This window comes from Sus scrofa, chromosome Y (assembly GCF_000003025.6).
Source record: "Sus scrofa isolate TJ Tabasco breed Duroc chromosome Y, Sscrofa11.1, whole genome shotgun sequence".
Classification (NCBI taxonomy): Eukaryota; Metazoa; Chordata; class Mammalia; order Artiodactyla; family Suidae; genus Sus; species Sus scrofa.
Window position 1 is genome coordinate 1,909,093 of NC_010462.3, and position 23,996 is coordinate 1,933,088.

General features: G+C 45.4%; 1 protein-coding gene across 3 annotated transcripts in view; it reads right to left on the minus strand.

The window, feature by feature from the left end:
- LOC100624109 (neuroligin-4, X-linked) overlaps positions 1-23,996 on the minus strand; it is a 300,951-nt gene that overhangs the window by 263,602 nt on the left and 13,353 nt on the right. The window contains exon 1 of one of the 3 annotated variants that reach the window (XM_021080991.1): positions 10,045-10,800. The exons of the other annotated variants lie outside the window; for them this stretch is intronic. The gene's annotated coding sequence lies outside the window, so the exon portion shown is untranslated. Of the gene's footprint in view, positions 1-10,044; positions 10,801-23,996 lie in introns of those variants that run through there. 3 annotated transcript variants of the gene reach the window in all.

Consider the following 23,996-nt stretch of genomic DNA (forward strand, 5'->3'; position numbering starts at 1 on the left):
TGCACCAAGACTCAGAACGATGCTTCTCTTTGCCCCAATGTTCCCTGATGACAAACAATGCAGGGCCCGCTTCTCCTATCTAACCACACAGAGCTATTTGTGCAACAGCTTGTACTTGAAATATATTTGTATAATTGGATGCATGTAAGTTTTAAAATATATACCTACATCCAAAATAATAATACAATGTGATGCCTGTGTCTCTGTATGCGTGTCTCCCCAAACCAGCTCACTTTAGGTTCAGGAATTACACATTCTCCACTCCCTATAAATTTCTCTTTTCTTTTTGCTTCTTAGGGTCATAGCCACAGCATATGGATGTTCCCAGGCTAGAGGTCAAACCAGAGCTGCACCTGCCAGCCTACAGCACAGCCATAGCAATGCAGGATCTGAGCTGCGTCTGCGACCTACACTGCAGCTCATGGCAATGCTGGAACCTTAACCCACTGAGCAAGGCCAGGTATTGAACCCATATCCTCGTGGATCCTAGTTGGGTTCATTACCCCTGATCCACGACAGAACTCCCACTCCCTGTACATCTCTACGGTGCCATGTTCAAGGCCCTTCACGCTGTCGTTTTATCTATAAAACATATTACAGGTGATGTGGATTATCCGTTTCTAGGACGGATGGGTCTAAGCATGAGCCGTCTCAAAAGTAGGTTCAAACTCGGGGCTGCTAGCATCAAAACACTTGTCCACATGTTAAGTATCTGGGAGGCATTATGGAGCATTGGTTAAGGATGTGCCTTCTCAGCTCCTAGATTTAAATCTCGGCTCTAACTCCATCAGCAACCACAGTGGAGAGTGTAAGCCAACAATGCCTCCATATTTTTATCTGTGAAACGGGGACAGCAGAGGCTGTAACTCCTGCGTATGACTGCGTGTGTATGCACACGTGGGAATATATACATAGAAGCTTTATATACATATATATGTATATAAAATGTATATATATATACAATGTATACATATGCAAAATGTATATATACAATGTATAATATGCAGAATGTATATATACAATGTATACATATACAATGTGTATATATATATACAATGTATACATATGCAAAAATGTGTATGTATATGCACATGTATTTGCATGTGAACATAAGTCAATTTAGAACAAAAAGCGACCCCCAAAGAAATGGGAGTTAGTTATAATTCTTCACTAAGTTTCTATTCAATGATTCCACTATGCAAGCCACTTGGATAAACATGAAGAGACCCCCATCAAAGTCCCCTCTGAATGTACTCTCCTTTCCAGGTGACCAAGCAAAGTCTGTCCTGGTTTCTTTTTTATTTTTTGCTTTTTAGGGCTGCACCCACAGCATATGGAGGTTCCCAGGCTAGGGGTCGAATCGGAGCTATGGATGCCGCTCTACACCACAGCCACAGCCACGTCAGATCCGAGCCGCGTCTGCGACCTACACTGCAGCTCACAGCAACACGGAATCCCTAACCCACTGAGCATGGCCAGGGATCAAACCCGCAACCTCATGGGTCCTAGTCAGATTCATTTCCACTGTGCCACGACAGGAACTCCAAAGGCTGTATTTAAAGGATTACAATTTAATCACGTGTGTGGTCCCCTCCTCCCATCTCCTCCTGTCTGGGGGACCCTGAGAACAGGCTGCATGGCATTTGGGATGAAATATCTAAAAAAACAGAAACAGGAAGTTCCCTTTGTGGCTCAGCAGTATCCGTGAGGACAGGGGTTCAATCCCTGGCCTCGCTCCGTGGGTTAAGGATTCAGCATTGCCGTGGAGCTGTGCTGTAGGTCACAGACACGGCTCAGATCCCACGTTGTTATGGCTGTGGTATAGGTTGGCAGCTGTAGCTCTGATTTGACCCCTAGCCTGGGAACCTCCATACACCACAGGTGCAGCTCTAAAAAGGAGAATATAAAAATTAAACAAACAAAAAAAAAAACCCAAAAAAACAAAACAGAAATCAACTCAGATTGCAAAAGCAATCTGAGGGTTCCCATAAGGGAAACCACTAGGGAGAGGGGAGAAGTGGGTAGTAATAAGCCGTATGCACGCAACTGTATAAAATAGATGATTCATGAGCACCTCCTGGAGAACACGGGGAAATCTACTCAATAGTCTGCAACAACCTCTAAGGGTAAAAAGAAGAGATATAGGTATATGCGTGACAAATTCACTTTGCCGTACACCTGAGACCCATACAATTATATGCTACGTCAATGAGACTCCAATAAAATTACATTAACAAGGGGTCTAAGAGATGTGCTTAAAATTTTAGATATGCAGAGAGACCTGGGCCCAAAGAGGTTCTGAAGACAGTAACAGAGGAGCTGGGCACGACATTCATGAAGATGAACAGCAACCGACCGAGACTGCCCAAGAGTTGGCAAGATGGACCAGGAGGAACGGACATCGTGTTACAGTCCATTCCACCATGTTTGCCTGCACTGCCAGATGCTGAGCAGCCCAAGGGCACAGACGATGGAAGAGGAATAGCTCTTGACTTGGAAAAAAGAAGGTCCTTAGCAAAGGTTATTCAGTTCAAAGGAAGAGACAAGATGCAGAAGGAAGTCACAAAACCCAGGACAAAAAGGGCAATGTCCAGTGGTACAACCTTCTCCCAGGTCATTTCTGGGGAACACCACGGTGACCCTGGACTCTCGCTAGCAACGCCAATCGCATCTCCAACATAAACCTCCCTGGGGCCCCAGGATCTAGCCATGACGGGTTCCGCCTGTACCAAGTTCATCCTCAGGAAAAGGCATGTTAGGTTGGCCCTGTGACACAGGAACAAGACCTTTGAGTCATGGGCACTTGGCCAGGATCAGCCCATTTCAGTGACATCCAATGTTAAAAAGTAAGGTTCAGATCCACGTCTGAAGATAGAGAGGTGTGACCTCTCCGAGGAACCTAAGGAATCCCAGATGTCAAGCACTTTTGTTTTTTAACTAGAGTTGATGTACAGTGTTGTGCCAATTTCTGCTGCACAGCAAAGTGACCCAGGCACACATATATACATAGTTTTTTTCTCATATCATCTTCCATCAGGGTTGATCCCAAGAGACTGGACAGAGTTCCCTGTGCTGGACAGCAACACCCCATTGCTTATCCATTCTCAATCATAGTTTGCACCACCTAACCCTAAACCCCCCATCCATTCCACGCCCTCTGCCCTCCCCCTTGGTAACCACAGGTCTGTTTTCAGTGTTTGTGAGTCTGTTCCTGTTTTGTAGATAGTTTTATCTGTGCCATATTTAAGACTCCACGTATTTGTGATACCGTATGGTATTTGAGTTTTTCTCTTTCTTAGTATGAGACTCTCTAGCTGCATCCGTGTTGCTGCAAATGGCATTACTTCCTTCTTTTTATGGCTGAGTACTATTATGTTATCTATATGGACCATATCTTCCTAATCGAGAAGGGCTTCATCTCCAAAATACACAAACAGCACATACAACTCGCCACCAACAAAAAAACAACCCAAACGAAAAATGGAAGGCAGACCTAAATAGACACTTCTCAAAAGAAGACAGACGGATAATCAATTGGGAAATGAAAAGAAGCTCAATGTCACTCATTATCTGAGAAATGCAAATCAAAACTACAAGGTGTCACCTCACACCAGTCAGAATGGCCATCATTAACAAGTCAACAAATAACAAATGCTGGAGAGGGTGTGGAGAAAAGGGAACTATTGGTAAGAATGTAAATTGGTGCAACTGTAGAAAACAGTATGGAGCTCCCTCAGAAAACCAAAAATAGAGTTGCCATATGATCCGGCAATCCCACTCCTGGGCATCTATCTGGAAAAGACATAACCCAAAAATACATATGCCCCACAATGTTCACAGAAGCACTAGTCTCAATAGCCAAGACATGGAAACAACCTAAATGTCCAGCAACAGATGAATGGATCACGAAGATGTGGTCCATATACACAATAGAATATTACTCAGCCATAAAAAAGAATGAAATCCTGCCATGTGCAGCAACATGGATGGAACTAGCGATTCTCATAGTATTTGAAGTAACTCAGAGAAAGACAAATATCATATGAGATCACTTACATGTGGAATCTAAAATAAGCCACAAAGGAACGTATTTACACAACAGACAGACTCACAGCCACATAAAACAAATCTATGGTTACCAAAGGGGAAAAGGATTGGGAGGGATCAGTTAGGAGTTTGGGATGAGTATATAGTAAGTGAAGAAGGTCAGAAAGAGAAAGACATATACCGTATGAGACCACTTATATCTGGAATCTAAAACATGGCACAGATGAACCTATCTGTAAAACAGAAACAGAGTAACAGACAGCAGGCCTGTGGGTGCCAAGGAGGAGGGGGTTGGAGTGGGATGGACAGGGAGTTTGGGGTTTGTAGATACCAACTATGACACTGACAATGGATAAGCCATGAGGTCCTGCTGTCCAGCACAGGGAACTCTATCCAATGTCTTGTGGTAGAACACGCTGGATGATAATATGAGAAAAAGAATATATGTGTGTGTGTGACTGGTCCCTATGCAGTACAGCAGAAACTATAACACTGTAATAAACCTTTTTAAAACTACTATATGTAAAATAAACAAAGATTTACTATATAGCACAGGGAACTATATTCAAACATCCCATCACAAACCATAATGGAAAAGGATTCGATAAAGAAGATACAAGTATGTATAACTGAATCACTTTGCTGTTCAGCAGAAACTAGGGAGTTGTCAATCAACTAAACTTGAATTAACAAACATACTATGACACATTTTAAAATACCTTGATAACTACGTCCATAAACTGGTTTCCTTTTAAGCTTACTTAAGAGTTAAAAATATTACTTTTAGAAAGGGTGTGTGTTTTTCACCACACTGACAAAGGGGTCTGTGATGCCCCCACAAAGTAGGCATGATGAAGATCCCTGGGAGTTCCCATCGTGGTTCATCAGAAACAAGTATGACTGGTATCCATGAGGACACAGGTTCGATCCCTGGGCTTGCTCAGTGGGTTAAGGATCTGGTGTTGCTGTGAGCTGTGGTGTAGGTCACAGACGTGGCTCAGATCTGGTGTTGCCATGACTGTGGTGCAGGCTGGCAGCTGCAGCTGTGATTCAACCCCTAGCCTGGGAACTTCTATATGCTGCCAGTGCAGCCCTAAAAAGCAAAAAAAAAAAAAAAAAAAAAAAAAAAAAAAAAAAAAAAAAAAAAAAAATCCCAGAATTCACTGTCCACCTATTGACACCACCTGTGTCTGCGGCTCTTCTGACCCTGTGGGTAAAGCTAAGGTTAGAAAGGCTTTCTACTGGTGCATAAAAGTCACGGACTCAACTATACTGGAACAGGAGTCTTCTGGCCTCCCTCTGGAGGAGCTGCACTCAGCCAAAGTGCCCCATGAGAAGGAAGGATGCTCAACTCCACCTGAAGTGCTTGGTTTGCTCCGGTTATACCTGCTCAGGTCTAAGAGGTTTCTCCTAGCATCCCACCCCACAGAATCTTGCTGGAACCCGAGACCACCTCAACCTGGTTTCCGTGGAGGCTAAAGCTCTGCCCAGGGCAGGTGTCAAAAAGGATCATTGGGAGCAGGCAATTAATCCTCTCTGGACACCACCTGCCAATGGAACGAGTGGGAATCAACTCCAAGACCAGGGCACCCCCTCACCTCTGGGATGCGTCATTCCAGCCAAGACATGATCCTTCTTTCTCTAAACCAAAGCCACTGACATTTTAAACCTACAACTTGAAAATAAAGGTACGACTGCAAGGATGTCTTTTTTTTTATTTCCTTTAAAAGTTTTCGTGGAGTTGATGGACAAAGTTGTGATCCTTGCTGCTGTACAGCAAAGGGATTCAGTTACACACGTACACACATAAAATTCTTTTTCAGACTCTTTTCTCATATAGACAATCACAGAATGTTGGGTAGAGTTCCCTGTGCTAGACAGCAGGTCCCCGTTGGCCAGTCATTCCATAGACCTCAGTGCGCATGTGCCAATCCCACACCCCCAGTCCATCCCTCTCCCTCCACCTGTCCCCTTTGGTACCCATACATTTGTCCTCAAATTCTGTGAGTCTATTTTTGTGCTGCAAATAATATTATTGTACCTTTATTTTTAGATTCCACATATAAATGAAATCATATGATGTCTGTCTTTGACTTCATATGATCATCTCTAGGTCCATCTATGTTGCAGCAATGGCAGGATTTCATCCTTTTTATGGCTGAATAATATTCCATTGTGTATATGGAGGTTCCCAGGCGAGGGGTCGCATCAGAGCTGTAGGCACCAGCCTACACCTCAGTCACAGAAACACCACATCTAAGCCACGTTTGCGACCTACACCACAGCACACAGCCACGTCGGATCCCTAACCTACTGCACGAGGCCAGGGATCGAACCTGTGTCCCCATGGATACCAGTCAGAATCATTTCCGCTGTGCCACAACGGGAACTCCCACATCTTCTTTATTTAATTCATGGCTGATGGACACCCAGGCTGCTTCCATGTCTTGGGTATTGTAAATAGTGCTGCAGTGAACCTTGGGGGATGTGTATCCTTCTGAATAATGGTTTTCTCTGGATAGATGCCCAAGAGTGGAATTGCTGCATCCTACAGTGATTCTCTTGTTCATTTTTTGGGCAATCTCCATATAGTCCTCCATAATGATGGCACCAGTTTATATCCCTCCCCCAACAGTGTAAGACACGTGCCTTGAAGATCTTTTTTTTTTGAGTTTGACTTTTTTTTTTTTTTTTTTTTGGTCTTTTTGCCATTTCTTGGGCTGCTCCCACGGCATATGGAGGTTCCCAGGCTAGGGGTCTAATTGGAGCTGCAGCCGCCGGCCTACGCCAGAGCCACAGCAACGTGGGATCCGAGCTGCGTCTGCAACCTACACCACAGCTCACGGCAACACTGGATCCTTAACCCACTGAGCAAGGGCAGGGATCGAACCCGCAACCTGATGGTTCCTAGTTGGATTCGTTAACCACGGCGCCACGACGGGAACTCCTTTTTTTTTTTTTTTTAACAGTGGAAGTGTTTTCATTTTTTTTAATTTTTATATGATAAGATGGTCTTTTCTATTTTAGTTGATTTCCAAGGTTCTGTCCATGTCTGCTGTACAGCAAAGGAACCCGGTCATATATGTATAGACACGTCATTCTAATCACAAATACGGAGCACACCACAACTCACCCTGCCCTTTGCTTCGGGACTGCTACCAACACGTGGAGGAAGGGGACGGGACGTCTCAGGAGGAGCCGAGTTAATGAGTTTGCTATTGGGTGCTGTGCACGGGAACCGAGTCCCTTTATGTATGAAAGCGATGGACAAGAATCCTGCAGATGGACAGAATCAGCAGAGGCATGCATCGCCCCCTGCTGGTCAAGGTCTCCAGCCCCGTGGGCCACCTGTACGAGAAAGGAGGCGGAAAAAGTCCACCTTGCTCAGATCCAGCATGTGCCACCACAAATGGCAAAATCCTGATACTCTAAAAAGCGTAGGTCTGTGGCGTCTCACTTCTCATCTGCATCCCCTCCCTTTCGAATCTCCAACCGCCTGTCTTTGCTCTTCTTAAATCGATAGGTGGGACGTTCTCTCCCCTTCACCTCTCTCTCTGTACTGAGAAGGATAAAAAAAGATGGATCTTTTTTTTTTTTTTTTTCCCATGACCATCATCTGATGTCACAGGTTTTCTGCAATGAATGCTTGCCTTGGCTATTTTCAGACCTTCTATTAAGATCTATCTATTCTTTCCTTCTGGCATATTCCTCTTAACCCAATTAAAACCAATTAAATCCTCTGCCATGATGGTTCCATTCCCTCATGTTTAATTATCTCTGAACAAGTCTCTGTTACCACATGTTCTTTCCACTGGCCCACCCCTGCCGGTGTCACCCAGAGGATGTGACACACGCACCCATCTAAAACCTTCACGGTAAGGGGCCATCCGGCCAGTTTCCCTGAGGGGAAATTTACCAACGGGGGAGCGTGCCTTTTTAAGACCAGCATCCTCTGCAACTTCCAACATAGGAGCAGAGGTTTGAAAACAGAAGCACAGAAAACAATTTGCCTCTGTTAAGTACGCCCTCTGATTTAATGAGGTCATTAGGAAAACACACGGAAGGGGTGGAACCCAGATAAGGGGCTCCAATATGTATTAAACTTCACGTGTGCCGTGTGCATGTGTGTGCCTGCATGTGTGTGTCTGCGTGCATGTGTGTGTCTGCCTGCATGTGTGTGTCTGCCTGCATGTGTCTGTCTGCCTGCATGTGTCTGTCTGCCTGCATGTGTCTGCCTGCCTGCATGTGTGTCTGCCTGCATGTGTCTGTCTGCATGTGTCTGTCTGCCTGCATGTGTCTGTCTGCCTGCATGTGGTGTGTCTGCCTGCATGTGTGTGTCTGCTTCCCCAAGATATTCCCACATCAGATGAAAATTAGAAGCCCCCTTCCCATGAGGCCCAATCTGATGTTTATTTTCACTTCTCAAATGAAGCACTTTTGAACACACCCGAAAGAACCTCAAAAATTCATTCGCTTTAAGGATATTCTACAACGTAAGCCAGGAAGACAAAACTCTTTACAAAGGTAAAGGCCATTGGGAGTTTGGGATTCAAAGATACACACCCTGACCGATAAATTGGATCAACCACAAGGACCTACTGTCTAGCACACAACTCAATACTCTGGAATAACCTGCAATGGAAACGCATCTGAAAACGCATGGACGCATGTATGTTTAACTGAATCGCTTGGCTGCACCTTGAACACAACCTTGGGAATTAACTCTCCTGCAATTAAAAAAGGTATGTCATTTTTTTTAAGGTCACAGCAGATCAGAAGGGGCAAGAAGCAGGCATTTTCCCCCTAATCCGAGGAGCCACTCCCCTGGAACCAGGCTGGTCTTTGACCTGATAGGAAGGGACCTCACAGCAGACACAACACTGGCTTCTCCAACACGGGGGCAGGTGACCAAGTCTACAAACAAGGGTCATTTGAGAGGAAGCAACACGGGGACCGGATCATGTCCTGCAGGCAGTTAGAAACATCAGCATGCACCATGGAACCCGTCAGTGGGCTTCTCCTAAAAATACACGAGATTCCTCGAAAATCAACACCTGTGTAAGCCACTGGCCTCTTAGCTAATAAGCCACAGACCTGCATGCCATCTGAGGTGCCCTGAAGAAATGCAGACTCGCTCCTGCTAAAGATAAAGTGCTCTATAATCGCCAGGCCTTTTTATTTTTTTTCTTTTTTCTTTTTCGGGCCGCACCTGCAGTATATGGAGGTTGCCAGGCTACGACTCCAATCGGAGCTGCAGCTGCCAGCCTACAGCACAGCCACAGCAACACCAGATCTGAGCCGCGTCTGCGACCGACACCGCAGCTCTCGGCAACGCCAGATCCTTAACCCGCTGAGCGAGGCCAGGGATGGAATCTGCATTTTCAGGGATACTCGTCGGGTTCTTAACCTGCTGAACCACAACAGGAACGCCCTCGCCAGGCTTTTTGGGAGAGCAGCTCAATCGTCCTCCCCCAGCAAAGCCTGGGAAAGGCCAGGTTCGAGTGGAAAAACCCTGGCGTCCACACGAGCATCCTTGATCCCCTAAACAAATTCCTAGGCCGGTAGTGATGTCCCCCCACCCCCGACTCTGGAGCAAAGGGACCTCATGGAACGAGACCGGCCCAATGCCCAGAGCTCCTCCACGAAGCCGCGGGCAACTAGTGCCAGCAACACACAAACTGAGAAAATGCCATTGCATTCCACCTCACCTGCCGTTCCAGAAGCTGGCACAATGGCCTCACAAGGGTGCCCCTGGGCTCGCCCGAGAGGCTTCCCGTGGGACAGACAAAGCACTCCACAGTGGGAACGTCCTGTGACTTGGGTTTCAAGAAAAGGAAAACCGCCAGAAAACGAAAACGCTTTCTGAGAGAAGCAGGAGGCTATTCTGCGGGATGGCCGGCTTTGTCCAAAGAACAAGGAAAGACGACAAAACCAACAGAGGGATGACGCGGGCTCCCTGGACATCCTGGTTTTGTCTCGGGAGGGAAAGGGCCTTACCTAGGGGGATGTGATTCTCACAAGAGCAGGTGCTCCCGGAGGGCCGTGCCTCTCGAACCCGGCTGGATGGATATTCGAATTCCAGGGAGGACAAGGACCACGCTGCCCCGGCCGCACTCCAGGCTGAGTCTGCAGGCGCCTCTAGGACGGGGAGGTGCAGGTGGGGGTGGGTATTTGTTAAATCCTGCAGGTGAGGCTAATAGACCTCTCCATCGGCCAAAGGGCGCTTTAGGAAAAGGTATGCACACCACCCCCACGCCAGACACACCGTGTAATTGGAGCCTTTTTTATTTTAATTTTTGCCTTTAGAAGAATTTCCTTTCAATAAAGGAAGACTCAAGCGGGTGTTGTCTTCAGAGCCAAAGTGCATATTCTGTTGAAGCATCAACAGGAACAGCAGGCAGCAAATTCTTGCCCGGAGGCCGCCCCCACCCCCAATGGCAATGCCTGCTGGGGAGGCAAACAGGTTCAGGTGTGTCAGCTTCTTCAAATACGCCCCAGCGTGGTTTTTCTTTCTTTCTTTTTTTTTTTTTTTTTTTTTTGTTATAGTTAATTTACAATGTTGTGTCAATTTCTGCTGTCCAGAAAAGTGACCCAGTCATCTATATAGACACACTCCCTTTCTCTCATGTATCTTCCATCCTGGTCTATCCCAAGAGACCAGAAAGAGTTCCCTGTGCTGGACAGCAGGACCTCATGGCTTCTCCATTCTCAATGGCATACTTTGCATGTACGAACCCCAAACTCCCCATCCATCCCACTCCTTCTCCTTCCCCCCTTGGCAACCCCAAGTCTGTTCTCTGGGTCTGAGAGTCTGCTTCTGTTCTGTAGATAGGTTCATTTGTGCCCTATTTTAGATTCCACACATAGACATGATATCATATGGTATTTGTCTGAACAGTACTTTTTTTTTTTTTTTTGCTTTTTCTTGACATAGCATTTTTACTTATTTATTTATTCATTCATTTATGTTGTCCTTTTAGGGCTGCACCCACGGCATGTGGAAGTTCCCAGGCTAGGGGTTCCAATCGAAGCTATAGCTGCCAGACTACACCACAGCTCATGGCAATGCCGGATCCTTAACCCACTGAGCAAGGCCAGGGATCGAACCCACCACCGCATGGATACTAGTCGGGTTCGTTAATTTCTGAGCCACGACGGGAATTCCATCATGTTTACTTATTTATAAATTGAAGGATTGTTGATTTACAATGTTGTGCTAATTTCTGCTGTACAGCAAGTGGACTCAGTTTTATACACACACACACACACACACACTTTTTCATATTCTTTTCCATGATGGTTTATCACAGGATATAGAATAGAGTTCCCTGGGCTCTACAGGAAGACCTTGTTTATCCATCCTATAGACAGTTGTTTGCATCGGCTAATCCCAAACTCTCAGTTCCTCTCCTCCTCCCCCTTGGCAACCCCAAGTCTTCTCTCTGTGTCTGTGGGTCTGTTTCTGTTTTGTAGAGAGGTTCTTTTGTGCCCTATCTTCACCCCACACCTACGTGACATGATAGGGCAATAACCCATTCTTAGATATCATCTAGAGACCATGCCTCCAACTGGCCTCTGGCCGCCTCCCTCCCTTCCACAGTTCCAGTGCTGTCTTGGCTACATCCTTCTCCAGAACATACACTGTTGTCATCGGGCCATTCCTGGTCGCGGCTGAACCAAGCTTTGTCCTCTAATGAAATCTCCTCTTGGGAAGCACCTGTTTTCTCAGGTGGACTCAGAGCTGCCCTTTCATGCCTTCTGGGCGTCTACTGTGCTTTTTTTCCTAAATGCCCTGTAGCACGAAAGCCCATCTCAGGCACTCTCGCTCCACAGGGTCAAATGCCTCGTTTTCTTCCTGTTGATGTTTTTTTTTTTTTTTCCTTCATGTCTCTCTCGCATGCTTCCTGGCCCCGTCGGGTCCTGGAACTCACGGGGGACCCGATTCCTCTGGCCAACTTCCGTGACATCCCCTGGCACCCTCTGACCTCACATGGACAGTCTGGTTCACCGCAGAATTCCCGATCAGAACTCCGTTGTCTTCAGGATTGTGGAAGTTTTGGTCTTTGGGAAAGACGTGAAAGGGCCCCTGGCATTCTCAACTCCTCATTCCTGGGGGGGTTATATTTTCTTTATTAGCCCTTCCAACCATGCTTGAGGACCCCAAGCTCTTCCCATCTTTCCAATGTAGCAGCTGAAATTGGCACATGTCACAGCAGCAGGCTAAAGGAGTGTTTCATTTCATTCTCGTGCGGGGCATCCAACATCCTACATAAGCCCGGAAGCGTCTATCTTGCAACGATGGGGAAAAAATTAATACTGTTAAGTCACTTCTGCCTCTTGTGTTCTCTGTCACCTGTTTCTGCAACCACTATCTGGATGATAAATTCCTGGACCGAGACAATTTTCTTTCTTTTTCTCCCCTCCCCATTCTGGTTTCTCATCCGGTTGTAATCCATAGGAAATATCCTCATATTTATTTCTCTATTCAGTTTTGTAAACTTGGCTATGAGAGGAGTTCCCGTTGTGGTGCAGTGGAAACGAACCCCACTCGTGCCCCTGAGGATGTGGGTTTGATCCCTGGCCACAGTCAGTGGGTTAAGGATCCACTGCTGCTGGGAGCTCTGCTGTAGGTCACAGACGAGGCTTAGATCCCACATTGCTGTGGCTGTGATGAAGGCCAGCAGCTGCAGCTCTGATTCAGCCCTAGCCTGGGAACTCCCATATGGTGCGGGTACAGCCCTGAAAAGGCAAAAAAGAATAAAAATAAAAAAATTAACGTGGCTACTAGATTACTTTTACATGAGATTCCCATTTTTCTTGAAGGATGGATATGTTAGCACATTTCCCACAAGTTATAGATTAGAGGGAGGTTTTCTTTTTTGTGTTTTTTTTTTCCACGTTTGTCGTTGGTGCTATGCCTGCTTCCTCCAAAAACCTTTTTCTGCTGTTTTTTTTTAAGACTCTTTTTGGGGGGAGGCCATCCTAGATGTTCTAGGATGTAAGGTGATCTTCTCTGAAGAATCTTTTTTTTTTTTTTTTTTTTTTTTTTTTTGTCTTTTTGCCATTTCTTGGGCCGCTCCAGCGGCATATGGAGGTTCCCAGGCTACGGGTCTAATTGGAGCTGTAGCCACCGGCCTACGCCAGAGCCACAGCAACGCGGGATCCGAGCCGCATCTGCAACCTACACCGCAGCTCATGGCAACGCCGGATCGTTAACCCACTGAGCAAGGGCAGGGATCGAACCCGCAACCTCATGGTTCCTAGGCGGATTCGTTAACCACTGCGCCACGACGGGAACTCCTCTTTTCTTTTTTTAAGAATAAGCTCTGTGTCAGGAGGCAGTGGTCCTCAACAGGTGACTTTTGTATGATGAAAAGGCAATTTACTCCAATGGCTTTCAAATGCTATTTATGGGGGGCTTTTCACTGCCTGTTCAGTTTCCCCATGAAAAGGGGCCTCCCTTGTCTGCAGCCCCGTGGGTTCCTCTCTCCTGCGTTAAATTTCTCCAAAATAAACTTCTGTTTCCTGGGGAGTAGGGGAAACGATAGGGCTTTCCATATGGGATAGACACCTGTGGTTCTAGCAAAATGCCACTGAGCTTGGAGTATTCAAAGAGGTTTGAAAAAAAAGTGTGTCTTCAATTCAACCTGGACAAAAAGAAATAGCAAACTCTCTACCATCGAGGAAATACTATCTTCTGACTCTGAAAAACACTGCACTGCAGGTAATAGAAGGACCTGCATTTAATACCAATGGCAGGAGTTCCCATCGTGGTGCAGTGCAAACGAATCCGACTAGGAACCGTGAGGTTGCGGGTTTGATCCCTGGCCTCGATTAGTGGGTTAAGGATCCAGTGCTGCTGTGAGCTGTGGTGTAGGTGGCAGACGCAGCTCGGGTCCTTTGTTGCTGTGGCTGTGGTGTAGGCAGGCAGCTGTACCTCTGATTGGACCCCTGGCCTGAGAACTTCCATATGCTGCAGGTACAGCCCTGAAAAGCTAAAAAAAAAAAAAAAAAAAAAAAACAATGGCAGAGGAACAGTGGGGTACATGGAACGAGCTAGTCTCATACCACCCTGAAGTAGGAAGAATGCCCTGTAGGAAATACAATTCATGATGCCCAATGAAATGCTTTCCAAAGTCCTTGAATACATAGCCTGATGGAATATTTTTCACATCCTCTGTCTTTCTCTCCTTCCATCTATCCAATCTGAAAGCACGTAATTTGTTTTCTTCATTTTAATCTGGCAAGGCGGCCTCTGCAGGAGGATTACAATAATTTTGAGATAACTGGGAAATAGGATTACAAGTGAAAATGTACACAGGAAAATTAGAACCAGGAGTGAGGGTACATGCATGCAACACAAACCAAAATACATGTGCCAACGTCAAGCTTTAAACTTTCCTTGACTAGCTTTCTCCCTTTCAACCTTGTCGTCCAATCAATTTGACATTACAAGCTGTATCTTTCTTTGTCAATTATACTTTGAAAGGGTTCGTGATGGCCCCAAGTGTTTTTCACTCAGCCCAGAGGTTTTTCCTTTCTTTCTTTCTTTCTTTCTTCCTTCCTTCCTTCCTTCCTTCCTTCCTTCCTTCCTTCCTTCCTTCCTTCCTTTCTTTCTTTCTTTCTTTCTTCCTTCCTTCCTTCCTTCCTTCCTTCCTTCCTTCCTTTCGTTCTTTCATTCATTCTTTCTTTCTTTCTTTCTTTTGCCATGCCTGCAGCATGCTGAAGTTCTGGGGCCATCAAACCCCCACCACTGCAGTAACCATAGCCACAGCAGTGCCAATGCTGGATCCTTAACCCAATGAGCCACCAGAGAACTCCAGCTCACAGGTCTTTAGCCAAGAACTGAGTAAGAATCTCATTTATACTGTAATAGGGAAGAACAAACCTGAGTCTACGTTAACTCTGTTTCTTTTACTTTAACCCTTATCTATACACACACACACACACACACACACACACACACACACGCATACACATATATACACACACATATATATATATATATATATATATATATATATTTTTATAGGGCTGCACCTGCAGCATATGGAAATTCCCAGGCTAGGGGTCAAATCAGAGCTGTAGCTGCTGGCCTACACCACAGCCACAGCAACACCAGATACTAGTCGGGCTGGTAACCCTCATACTCCCAACCCTTGTGCAATATTTACTGTCTGTGCTGAGTCATGATGGCTCTGCATCTTTTGTAAAAAAAAAAAAAAAAAAAAAATGTGGCCTGTAGCCTGAAATATACAGGGTAGCCTATTCTCAGGGCTCTGATCTTTCAACATAGAACACTTTTCCATTCACATAGAGATAAAATGATGCTGAACAGAAAACAGCCTTTGTCTTGAAGGCTGACAGAAACCTGGTGACTCGACCTGCAAGAATAACAGATTTCAACACCAAGAAGTTTGCAACAATCAACCGGACCCCTTCCTCACCTTGCCTTTGGAAATGTTTTGTGTAGGGAGTTCCCTTCCTGGCTCAGCGGTGAACAAACCCAATGAGGATCCATGAGGATGCGGGGGTTCGATCCCTGGCCTCTCTCAGGGGGTTAAGGACCCAGCAATGCCGTGTGCTGTGGTGTAGATTGGCGACGACAGCTCCCATTCCATCCCTAGCCTGGGAACTTCCATATGCCTCAGGTGCAGCCCTAAAAAGCCAATAAAAAAAAAAAAGTTTTGCTGAAACCCTTCAAGGAGTTCAGGGCTATTGGGGGGCCGCTCACCTCCTTGCACAGTCCTGCAATGAACCTTTCTGTGCTCCAAACTCCCACGTCTTGGTTTGCTTGGGCTGACTGTGCATCTTCAGGCACAGAGTCTTGCAGTCGTTAACAAAACCTTTAGAGAATAGACCATCCAGTAGGACCAACTGTTTTCCGATCTTGCCAAAAGCACTAAGTCGAGTCCATGAATGTACTAATATACTAACTAGAATGACAACCTAGAAGTATGCGAAAGCCAAAATTCAATGCGAAAAAAGAACAAACCCTGCCACCATCATCACTGGCACTTTTCCAGCCTGAATCATCTGGTTGAGGTGCTAGCAAAACGGAAATCCACCCCAGTTGGGGAAATAGGATACACGGAACCAGTCACACTGTGTAGCCCCATATGCCCATGCATTTCCATAGAGTAAGAAATACTTACATCACTTTGAAAAGTATAGGAGAGGAGTTCCCATCATGGCTCAACAGTAATGAACCCAACTAGGATCCATGAGGATGCGGGTTCGAGCCCTGGCCCCACTCAGGGGGTCAGGGATCTGGCACCACTGCAAGCTGCGGTGCAGGGCGCAGACTCTGCTCGGATCCCGCATTGCTGTGGCTGTGGTGTAGGGCTACAGCTCTGATTCAACCGCTAGCCTGGGAATGTCCATATGCCGCAGGTGCCGCCCTAAAAAGAAAACAAGAAAAGTAGCTTGAAGAGAAGCTGTTAAACAGAGTTGCCTAACAAAGAAGGAAAATGCAGGACAGTCCCTTTGCAGCCACTCCAGACACCACATTCTTTCACAATTTACAGATCTGCTCACACCGTTTAGTCTTTTTTTTACAAAACATATCAGCACTATGTGACAATTTCCATAGCCTCGAATTTGCAAATGAAAACTCAGCAGCTTATCTAAACAGTACTGTGGGATTAACTTTCCAATTTTAGGATTAGCTATACAGAAAATCAAATCCTACCCTGTCTTCCCCAGAAGAGAAGCTTAGGCGGGGAAAGTTGGGGGAGACGTGGAAAAACGTGTGCATTTAGAGCAACGAAGGGAGATGACGGGGGATCAGATGTGATTTTCTGTAACATCAATGATATATTGCACTTGTCTAGTTCTTTAGGTTTTCAAAGGTAGAGATTTGCTACCAGGGTGGGTGGGTTCCCTGAAGGTAGATGTCAATAATTTCATGTTGCCTTGGATACTAGCCTTGCCCAAAGAACTGAGGTTGGCTGGCTGGTCTTCAGGGAGGGGCACTTTCAAAGGCCCCCTCCCATGTCTCGTTTTCCAAGCTAGAAACAGTTTCCTAAAAATAGGTCTGATTAATCCTTTTGGCAACCATGCCTTTGGAAGGATAATTTTGCTAAGTGTGTTCTCATTTCCAACGCACATCACTGTTTTAGAATTTTTTTTTTTTTAAGTAGCATCTTTCCTTTCACAGGGCATGTCAAACAAAGTCTATTCCCACAATCGCACACCTTGGTCATTACTCAAAGGAGTGGAAACCTCACATCCACACACAAACCCACACACAGATGTTTACAGGAGCTTTATTCAGCACTGCGCCAATGTGGAGGCAACCAAGATGTCCTTCAGCAGGTGGATGGATAAACTGCGGTCCAGCCCGACAAAGGAACACCATTCAGTGGCATGATTCAACGTTCAAAAGAAACGAGGTATTGAGCCATTAAAAGACACGGAGGACACGTAAATGTGTGTTATCCAGTGAAAGAAGCTAATCTGAAAAGTGCTAAGTCCAACTCGATGACATCCTGGAAAAGGCAAAATTACGGAGACAGGAAAAAATACCCATGGTTGCCAGGGTTGGGGGGTGCAGAGAAGGGGACAGGGATGAAGAGGCTAACTACAGAGGAAATTTAGGGCATAGAAAATCCTCTTTATGATGCCACAATGATGGATACTTGCCATTCACACATTTGTACAAATCCATAGAATGTACAACACCAAGAGTGAACCCTCATGCAAATGATGGTTTGGGGATGGTTACAATGTATCAAGTTAGGTTCTTCTTTGGTCAAAAGTTATACCCCTCTACAAGTGGGGTGAGGGGGGTTTGTAATAAGGGAGCAGAGGCAGGGGGTAGATGAGACTTCTCCGGACCTTCCTCTCCATTTGGCTGTGAACCTAAAACTGCTCTAAAAATAGTGTTCTTTTAAAAAAGAATCAAAGGATTACAGAAATACCTTTTTTTAAATAAAGTATTTCTCTCCCCCCAAAATCACCATTATTTTAGAGGCATTAATTGAGTGCCAACAGAATTCCTGGCTGAACCCACATCTTTCTCATTCACCCCACCCACCCCATGAGAGCAGCTTCTCCTCACCCATTTTACAGAGAAGAAAGTACATGCTAGAAGAAGTTGAAACCTTTCCAGGGAGACTCAGGTGAGGCCACCATCCATGCCATGTTTTTTTCTAAAGCCTGTGCTGTAAACCACGAGGCTATAAAGTCTCTCCAGCATTATAATAGCCCATAAAGCAGAGCTAAAATGATTAAATGATAAAACCCCTCCGTGTTCACGACACTTTAAATTTTCTGATGCATTTTAGCTCTGCTTTAAGTTAAAGACATTTAGCAGCATTCATTAAAAAAAAAAAAGGTTTCTGACTTTCAATCACTCCCTCCATAATTTGAGTTCTTAAAATATATCAGCAAAATCGAATATTTTCAATCAAGTCCTGATCTTCATAACAAAAAGCACTAATGAGAAAGTCACCATTTGCTTTGTGGAAAGGTTTTTCAAAAGTCTAGGTAACCAATCAACTCATTTCTAACTCTGTGGTCAACATGTTTGCAAAGAACAAAAGAGGAACTTCTAGATAAATTTTTTTTGCCTTTTTTTTTTAGGGACGCACCCGCAGCATAAGGAAGTTCCCAGGCTGAGTGTCGAATCAGAGCTGCAGCTGCTGGCCTATGCCACAGCTCCAGCCATGCCAGATCCTAGCTGAGTCTGCAACATACAAAACAGCTCATGGCAACACTGGATCCTTAACCCACTGAGCAAGACCAGGGATTGAACCCCCATCCTCATGGATTCTAGTTGGGTTTGTTAATCACTAATCCATGAAGGGAACTCCCCTGCATAATTTTTTTTTTTTTGTCTCTTTTTTTTTTTTTGCTATTTCTTTGGGCCGCTCCCACGGCATATGGAGGTTCCCAGGCTAGGGGTCGAATCGGAGCTGTAGCCACCGGCCTACGCCAGAGCCACAGCAACGCAGGATCCGAGCCGCATCTGCAACCTACACCACAGCTCACGGCAACGCCGGATCGTTAAGCCACTGAGCAAGGGCAGGGACCGAACCCGCAACCTCATGGTTCCTAGTCGGATTCGTTAACCACTGCGCCACGACGGGAACTCCCCCTGGATAAATTTTGAGCATCTCATTCCTTGCACATTCTGAGTTTGGATCATCATTACAGGTCTGTTTCTTATGATAATTCATGTACAATTTCTCTGTCATCTAGGGCCAAAAGAGCCCCTTCCTTAAAATTCAGATTTTGAGGAAGTTGGTGCCTGCTCTTTCTATGCACACACACAAAAGTCTACAACTCCAAAATGGTTCCAAGGGGCTTAATGTGTTGGTATAATGTTGTCTTTGGGGGGGGGGGCTTTTTGCCTTTTCTAGGGCTGCATGTGCAGCATCTGGGGGTTCCCAGGCTATGGGTCTAATCGGAGCTGTAGCCACCGGCCTACGCCAGAGCCACAGCAACTCGGGATCCAAGCCAAGTCTGCAACCTACACTACAGCTCACGGCAACGCTGGATCCCTAACCCACTGAGCAAGGCCAGGGATCGAACCCACAACCTCATGGTTCCTAGTCAGATTCGTTAACCACTGCGCCACGACAGGAACTCCGGTATAATGTTGTCTTGATGCCCATGTGGATTTCACTGTCTTCCTCCCAATTTCCAACCCATTAGACTGTCCTTGCTCCTTAACACTGAAGGTCAATAGATACCTACGGATTTGGGATTCACAGGGTCAATACCTGCCTCTCCCTCCGTCCCCAGCACAAAGCCCCACAACACAGCAGTCCTGGCTTCACAGCAGTAGGTAAATATCTCATGAAATGCCCACGTGTTAATCCTCAGAACCTGCAGATATGTTATTTTACATGGAAGAGGAGGAACGAAGGTTGAAGATGTAATTACAGTCACTAATCAGCGGGACTTGATATACAGAGATGATCATGAATTATCCAGGTGCACCCAAGGGTATCACAAGCGTTCTTACATGAGAAGAACGAGACAGAGGAGAGGGAACCAGAGGTTGGCAGCATCAGGAGACCCAAGCCCACGAGCTTTGAAGATTGGGGCAGGGGGCTGGGAGCCCAAGAAGGCAGGCTGCCTCTAGATACTGGAAGAGGCAAGGAAACAGATTCTTCCCCAAGAACTGAGAAGACATGAAAACCTGCTGTGATGCTGATTTTAGACCAACAAGACTCCTTATGGACTTCTGGACGCCAAAGCTGTAAGAGAGCACTTCTGTGCTGTCATAAGGTACTGAGGCTGTAGGAATGAGAAGAAGCAGAAAGAAAAGACCAGTACTAAGAAGGAGTGCTGGATCTGATAGTTGAGAAGCCTGAGTTAATAGACAGTACTTAGAACAGTTTCTACTGGGAGGAAGAGCTCATCCTCAGCCTGTGTTAAAGACTAATAACCCCAAGAGATGAGGCTGAATTCGGGAGGCAGAAGGCCAGGGTGGCAAAGTGAAAGAGGAAAGGATGCTATCTGGGAACACACAATTCCCCCTACATAATTCTACAAACTAGTGTCTACAGGATGGATAAACAACAAGGTCCTACTGTAGGGCACAGGGACCTATATACAATATCTTATGATAAACCGTAATGGAGGGAATAAGAATACACACACACACACACACACACACACATATATATAATATGTATAACTGAATCACTTTGCTCTACAGAAGAAATAAACACAACAATGGAAATCAACTATACATCAACAAAATCTAAAAAATGAAAATTTTAAAAATAAAAATCCACCTTGAAAAAATAACACTGTTCTATTTGTTTATCATCGTTTTGATGACACAAGCATTATACCTTGGTATGTTTATTTCCCACACAGGATGGTCAAAATTTATGTATAATTGTAGTCATTGGTCAAATCAAAGCAGACGACACACACAGAATCATGAGCTTGGAAACATGGCTTGATGATGGTACAAGCTCTAGAACATTCTAAAGAAGAGCAGGAGGCATCTTTTGACCTTCAGAAACCCGGCCTTTAAAAAGTGGGAAGATGCCTCCTAAATGTCCATTGACAGATGAATGGATTAATAAGACGTGGTATATATAAACAATGGAATATTACTCAGCCATTAAAAAGAACAACATGGATGCACCTAGAGATTCTCATACTAAGTCAGAAAGAGAAAGACAAATACCATATTCCACATAGGTGGAATCGAAAACATGGCATAAATGAACCCATCTACAGAACAGAAACAGACTCATAGACATGGAGAACAGACTTGTGGTTGCCAAGAGGGAGGGGGAGGGAGTGGGATGGATGGGGAGTTTGGGGTTAGTAGATGCAGACTATTCCATTCAGAATGGATAAGCAATAAAGTCCTACTGTACAGAACAGGGAACTCTATGACCGGGTCACTATGCTATATGGCACAAATTGGCACAGCACTGTAAATCAACTAGCTTTAATTAAAAAAAAAAATTTTTTTAAGTAGGGGTTCCCACTGTGGCACAGTTGGTTAAGGGTCCAGTGTTGCTACAGCTACGGCATAGGTCGCAGCTGCAGTTTGGATTCCACCCCTGGCCCAGGAACTTCCATAATCCAGAGGTGCAACAAAAAATAAAACAAATGATAATAAATTGAAAAATTAAAATTGGGAAGACAATTAGAGCTGACAGACGTCAGATGGCTTCTTGGAGCCAGGTGGGTCTTAGCTGTCTCCCTGTATGCTCTCAAATATTACGAGGGCTTCCTTGAGCACCTGAGATAAAATGCAGGTGTCCGTCCTTGGGGTACACACATGCAGAAAACTTGTGGCCCCAAAATAATGCCTTTGGTATGGATGAAGAGACATAACCAGAATTCCAGGCTGAAAAACCTCTTAAGAAGGGTGGTTACCCCATCTTGCTTGTATGACATAATTCAGTTCGACCATGTTCAGCCACGGAGTCCTGATACTTGACGAAATATCCAAGAAGGTCTACTGTGAAGACAAGTGGATTTATAGCTGCATTAATAGACTGATCTTATCACTCTCTGTAGGAAGGTACCGTTTGCTAGGATCCTTCTGTACACAGTGGACTAGATCATTCCTGAAAAGGTGCCCAAGGTGATTTTTTTTCCCAGCTACATTTCACATCCTTGCACCTCTGTATCTACTGCTGGAAGATGGACAAGATACATCCACCAAAACTGTTGGTAGAACAGAATAGAATAGAACAGAACAGAACAGAACAGAATCATGACCATGAAAGGAAGTTTGAAAACTGCAAAGCAACACGGGCATGCAAAATTATTCTAGTGGGTACTGATTTGTTTATTTCTCCATTTATTTAATTTTATGGCCATACCTGCAGCATGTGGACATTCCCAGGCTAGGGATCAAATCCGAGCTGCAGCTGCGATCAGTGCCACAGCCATGGCAACACTGGATCCTTAACCCACTGCACTGGGCTGAGAGTCAAACCCCCACCTCTGCAGCAACTAGAGCCCCTGCCATCAGCCTCTGAACCCAGGGTGCTACAGTGGACACTGCTGACTCATTCATTTCAAATAAAGTACTGGGATATAGTGGTGGCCACCACCATAATTATGATTCCACATCCTGCTTCGAGTCCAAAAGAGCTTGAGAAAAAAAAAAGAAAACACCTCCCTCAATGACTTTCCCTTAAACTATAAAAATGCCAGACATAAGTTCATCGTTGTAGGGGTGGGGGGGGTGTTTGTGAGCGTGCCCTTGAAACAGCTTAGTAATTCATATCAAGGGATGGAAACTTAAATCCCACAGGGCTGGCAAAACCACAACATCAACCCCGCCTCTGGAACTTCTTTCTTTTTTTTTTTTTTTAAAATAGTTTTTATTTCTCTATACCTGGTTCACAGTGTTCTGTCAATTTTCTACTGTACAGCAAGGAGACCCAGTTACGCACACATGTATACATTCTTTTTTCTCATAGTACCAGACTCCATCATAAGGGACTAGATAGAGTTCCCAGTGCTACACAGCAGGATCTCATCGCTTATCCATTCCAAAGGCAAGAGTCTGAACTAAGAAAGCTTCCATAAACTAATTCACTAAAAAACACCAAACCACCGATGACAGCAAGACCCTGGGAAGGAACACAGGGGCAAGTTTGTTCAGAAAGGTCACAGAACATTAATAGAGTCAAGGTCAAGGAGAAGGCTTCAGGTCATGTCCTCTCAGTCTATTTTATTGACGGCTGTTCTGCAGGTAGTTGCAATTGAGGTGTTTTCATGCGAGAAGGTGAGCTAAAATCCTTCTACTCTTCCATCTTGTCCCAACCACAAGGTCATGCCTCCTCCGCATCAAGGTCATTCCAAACACTCGGCACTTGATAGTCTAAATGCTAAGCATCTCTTGGGAAGGTCCTTAACGCGCAGTCATTTTTTTTTAAGCTACGTTTTTTAGGCTGAAATGCAAAAGAATGGCTCCTTCTGTCATTTGGATGGTCTTCCTAAGAGGAGAGACGTCTAGGTGTTGGAGTGTCCAGGTGGGTCCCCCGGTCTCCTCAGTGCATGACGGTGTGTTGACTTTGATGCCTTGTGATCAGTGCCAGGTTCACAGCAGGTGACGAGGCTGTCGCCGACGGCTGGTGTCTCAGACTTGAGCAGTGGGCACTGGAAGCTCAGCCTCGAAGACCCATTAGGCTGGAGGGAGCACATGCTTCTCTCTTGGGATGAAAAAGCCATTGCAGATCACAGGGACACCAGCCAAGTTCAGGTTCCTGTCGTGAGCCAGAAGACGGCTTGTTCTTCCTTCCCAAGGCTGTGAGGTAGGCTCCCTTTTATCCTTTCTTCCTTCCCAAAAACGCTGCCTTGACTCCTTTCGATGCTAAAGACAGCGCCTTTCCAGAGCACATGGAAAAAGATGGCTAAAGTCCTGATGCGTAGAGCCCTTCCAGTTTTAGGTAAATTTAGCTCCTTTTGTCTTAGCAAATTAAACGTGTTGCTTTAGGCAATAGGTTCAA